This window comes from Herpailurus yagouaroundi, unplaced genomic scaffold (assembly GCF_014898765.1).
Source record: "Herpailurus yagouaroundi ecotype Mexico unplaced genomic scaffold, PumYag 66807, whole genome shotgun sequence".
NCBI classification, from domain to species: Eukaryota; Metazoa; Chordata; class Mammalia; order Carnivora; family Felidae; genus Herpailurus; species Herpailurus yagouaroundi.
The window spans coordinates 494,681-500,249 of NW_024419698.1; positions in this window are offsets into that span (position 1 = coordinate 494,681).

Below are 5,569 nucleotides of genomic sequence, written 5' to 3' on the forward strand. Positions count from 1 at the left end.
AAGTTTTCTTCTGTTAAGTTTCACAGGATCCACATAAGAGTGAAAACATATGGTATCTGTCTTTCTCTGTATGGCTTATTTCACTTAGCAAAACACAATCCAGATCCATCCATGTTGCTACAAATGGCCATATTTCATTCTTTCTCATTGTCAAGTAGTATTCCATTGCATTTATAAACCACAATTTCTTTATCCATTCGTCACTTGATGGACATTTAGGCTCTTTCCATAATTGCCTATTGTTGAAAGTGCTGCTATAAACATTGGGGGTACAAGTGCCCCTATGCATCAGCACTCCTGTATCCCTTGGGTAAATTCCTAGTAGTGCTATTGCTGCGTCATAGGGTAGTTCTATTTTTAATTTTTTGAGGAACCTCCACACTGTTTTCCAGAGTGGCTGCACCAATTTGCATTCCCACCAGCAGTGCAAGAGGGTTCCCAATTCTCCACATCCTCACCAGCACCTATAGTCTCCTGACATGTTCATTTTAGCCACTATGAATGGCGTGAGGTGATATCTCAGTGTGGTTTCGATTTGTATTTCCCTGATGAGGAGTGACGTTGTGCATCTTTTCATGTGCCTGTTGGCCATCTGGATGTCTTCTTTAGAAAAGTCTCTATTCATGTTTTCTGCCCATTTCTTCACTGGATTATTTGTTTTTCGGGTGTGGAGTTTGGTGAGTTCTTTATATATTTTGGATACTAGCCCTTTGTCCGATATGTCATTTGCAAATATCTTTTCCCATTCCGTTGGTTGCTTTTAGTTTTGCTGATTGTTTCCTTTGCAGTGCAGAAGCTTTTTATCTTGATGAGGTCCCAATAGTTCATTTTTGCTTTTAATTCCCTTGCCTTTGGGGATGTGTCGAGTAGGAAATTGTTGTGGCTGAGGTCAGAGAGGTGTTTTCCTGCATTCTTTTCTAGGGTTTTGATGGTTTCCTGTCTCACATTCAGGTCCTTCATCCATTTTGAGTTTATTTTTATGAGGGGTGCAAAAAACTAGTCTAGTTTCATTCTTCTGCATGCTGCTGTCCAGTTCTCCCAGCACCACTTGTTAAAGAGACTGTCTTTTTTTCCATTGGATATTCTTTCCTGCTTTGTCAAAGATTAGTTGGCCATATTTTTGTAGGTCCAAATCTGGAGTCTTTATTCTATTCCATTGGTCTGTGTGTCTGTTTTTGTGCCAATACCATAGTGTCTTGATGATGACAGATTTGTATTAGAGGCTAAAGTCTGGGATTGTGATGCCTCCTGCTTTGATATTCTTCTTCAGTATTACTTTGGCTATTCGGGGTCTTTTGTGGTTCCATACAAATTTTAGGATTGCTTGTTCTAACTTTGAGAAGAAGGCTGGTGCAATTTTGATTGGGATTGCATTGAATGTGTAGATAGCTTTGGGTAGTGTTGACATTTTAACAATATTTATTCTTCCAATCCATGAACACGGAAATATTTCCATTTCTTTGTATCTTCTTCAATTTCCTTCATAAGCTTTCTAAAGTTTTCAGCATACAGATCTTTTACATCTTTGGTTACGTTTATTCCTAGGTATTTTATGCTTTTTGGTGCAATTGTGAATGGGACCAGCTTCTTTATTTGTCTTTCTGTTGCTTAATTATTGCTGTATAAAAATGCAACTGATTTCTGTACATTAATTTTGTATTTTGAGACTTTGCTGAATTCATGTATCACTTCTAGCAGACTTTGGGTGGAGTCTGTCGCGTTTTCCATGTATAGTATCATGTCATCTGCAAAAAGTGAAAGCTTGACTTCATCTTTGCCAATTTTGATGCCTTTGATTTCATTTTGTTGTCTGATGGCTGATGCTACAACTTCCAGCACTATGTTAAACAGCAGTGGTGAGAGTGTACATTCCTGTCATCTTCCTGATCTCAGGGGGAAAGGTCTCAGTTTTTCCCCGTTGAGGATGATATTAGCTGTGGGCTTTTCATAAATGGCTTTTATGATGTTTAAGTATGTTCTTTCTCTCCTGACTTTCTCGAGTGATTTTACTAAGAAAAGATGATGAATTTTGACAAATGTTTTTTTCTGCAACGATTAACAGGATCATATGGTTCTCATCTTTTTTTTATTATTATTAATGTGATGTATCACAGTGATTGATTTGTGAATGTTGAACCAGCCATGCAGCACAGGAACGAATGCCACCTGATCATGGTGAATAATTCTTTTTATATGCTGTTGAATTCGATTTGCTAGTATCTTGTTGAGAATTTTTGCATCCATATTCATCTGGGATATTGGCCTGTAGTTCTCTCTCTCTCTCTCTCTCTCTCTCTCTCTCTCTTTTGCTGGGTCACTGTATGCTTTGGGAATCAAAGAAATGCTGGCTTCAAGAAATGAGTCTGGAAGTTTTCCTTCCCTTTCTATTTTTTGGAATAGCTTGAGAAGGATAGGTATTATCTCTGCTTTAAATGTCTAGTAGAATTCCCCAGGGAATCCTTCTGGTTATGGACTGTTATTTGTCCGGAGATTTTTGATAACTGATTCAATTTATTAACTAGTTATAGGTCTGTTCAAATTTTCTATTTCTTCCCGTTTGAGTTTTGGAAGTGTGTGGATGTTTAGGAATTTGTCCATTTCTTCCAGGTTGTCCATTTTCTTGGCATATAATTTTTCATAGTATTCCCTGATAATTGGTTGTGTTTCTGAGAGATTGGTAGTAATAATTCCATTTTCATGAATTATTTATCTATTTGGGTCCTCTCCCTTTTCTTTTTGAGAAGTTGGCTAGAGGTTTATCAATTCTGTTTATTTTTTCAAAACAATAACTCTTGGTTTCATTGATCTTCTCTACTGTTTTATTTTTAGATTCTATATTGTTTATTTATGCTCTGATCTTTATTATTTCTCTTCTGCTGGGTTTGGGGTGTCTTTGCTGTTCTGCGTCTATTTCCTTTGTGTGTGTTGTTAGAGTTTGTATTTGGGATTTTTCTTGTTTCTTGAGATAGCCTGGATTGCAATGTATTTTCCTTTTCAGAATTGCTTTGGATATTCACGTTTTCTGTTTTTCCATACAAATTTTAGCATTGTTTTTTACATCTATGAAAAAATTTCTGGTACTATATTGATAGGTATTGCATTAAATGTGTAGATTCATTTGTGTAGTATAGACATTTTAAGAACGCTTGTTCTAATACATGAACACGGAATACTTTTCCTTTTCTTTGTATGTTTTTCTATATGTTTCATAAGTGTTCTATAGTTTTCAGAGTACAGATCTTTTACTTCTTTATTTAGGTTTAATCCTATGTATTTGTTGGGTTTTGGTGCAATTGCAAATAGTATTAATTCCCTGATTTCTCTATTTACTGCTTCATTATCAGTGTATAGAAATTAAACACATGTGTTCACATTGATTTTATATCCTGTGACTTTTCTGAATTAATGTAGAAGTTCAAGAAGTTTGTGCTGGATTCTTTTAGTATTTCTACATAGAGTATCATGTCTTTTTCAAATCATGAAAGTTTGATTTCTTTACTGATTTGGATGCCTGTTATTTCTTTTTTGTTGTCTGATTACTGAAGTTAAAATTTCCAGTACTATGTAAATAATGTTGAGAGTGGACATCTTTGTCTTATTCCTGATCATAGGGGAAGACTCTCGGTTTTGCCCATTAAGGATGATGTTAGCTGTGGGACTTTTGATGTGGCCTGTATGATGTTGAGGTATGTTCCTTCTATCTCCAATTTGTTGAGGGCGTTTATCAACAATGGATACTGTACTTTGTCAAATTATTTCTCTGCAACTATTGATAGGGTCATATGGTTCTTATCCTTTCTTCTATTAATATGGTGTATCACATTTGATTTATTTGTGAGTACTGAACCAATCTGGAGCCCAGAAATAAATCTAATTGATCATAATGAGCAATTCTCTTGATGTACTGTTGAATTCAATTTGCTAGTACACTATTGAGAATTTTTGTATCCATGTTCATCAAGGATATTGGCTTGTAATTCTCCTTTATAGTGGAGCTTTTGTCAAGTTTTGAAGTCAATATAATGCTGGCTTTGTAGAATGAGTTTTGGAGCTTTCCTTCCATTTCTATCTTATTGAACAGTTTGAGAAGAATAAGTATTAACTTTTCTTTAAATGTCAGGTAGAATTCCCCTTGGAAGACATCTGGCCCAGGACTTTGTTGGGTGATTTTGACTACTGATTCAATTTCTTTTCTGGTTACTGGTCTGTTCAAATTTTCTATTTCTTCCTGTTTCAGTTTTGGTAGTTTATAAGTCTCTAGGACTTTGTCTACTTCTTTCAGATTGTCCAATTTGTTGGCATATAATTTTTCATAGTATTCTAATTGTTTGTATTTTTTGTCTTGTTTGTTGTGATCTCTGCTCTTTCATTTGTGATTTTATCTATTTGGTACTTTCTCTTTCCTTTCTGATAAGTCTGGCTAAAGGTTTAACCATTTAATTTAATAAATTGTTTCAAAGAACCAGATACTAATTTCATTGTTTTGTTCTACTGTTTGTTTGCTTCTTTGTTTTATATTATTTATTTCTGCTCTAATCTTTTTATTTCCCTTCTGCTCTTATTAAGCTTCATTTGCTGTTAGTTTTCTAGCTCCCTTACATGTAAGGTTAGGTTGTGTATTTGAGACCTTTTTTGCTTCTTGAATAGGCCTGTATGCAATATACTTCCCTCTTAGTACTGCCTTTGCTGAATCCCAAACGTTTTGGAGTTTCATGTTTTCATTTTCATTTGCTTCTATGTATTTTTTTTAAATTTTGTTTCTAATTTCCTGGACAACCCATTTATTTTTTCGTAGAATGTTCTTTAACCTCCATGTATTTGAAGGAATTCCAATTTTTCTTGTGCTAGACCTCAATTTTCATAGCATTGTGGTTTCAAAATGTGGATGGTAATATCTCAGTCTTTTCGTACTTGTTGAAAGCTGATTTGTGACCCATATATGAACTATTTTGGAGAATGTTCCATGTGCAATCAAGAAGAATGTGTATTCTGCTGTTTATGATGAAATGTTCTGAATGTATCTGTTAATTCCTCTGGTCTAGTGTGTCTTTCAAAGCCATTGTTTCCTAAAGCTTTTTTGTGTAAGTGATCTGTCCAGTGCTATATATAAGTCGGGTGTTAAATTCCCCTAGAATTATAATATTATAGTATTGTAATCAATGAGTTTATTTTTTAAAATTTTCTACTGTTTATTTATTTTGAGAGAGATTGAGAGAGACAGAGAGAGATGGAGAGAGAGACAGAAAGAGAGGGAGACACAGAATCTGAATCAGGCCCCAGGCTCTGAGCTATCAGCACAGAGCCTGATGTGGGACTCATGAGCAGTGAGATCATGACAGGAGCTGAAGTTGGATTTAACTTAACTGACTCAGCCACCCAGGTGTCCCTCAATGAGTTTCTTTATGTTTATGATTGATTTATATCTGTGAGTGTTCCAAATGGGGGGGCATAAATATTTACAGTTGTTACATTTTTCTTTTTAGATAGAACCCTTAATTGTGATATAATGCTCTTCTTCAACTCTCGTTACTCTCTTTGGTCTAAAATCTAGTTTGTCTGATATAAGTAT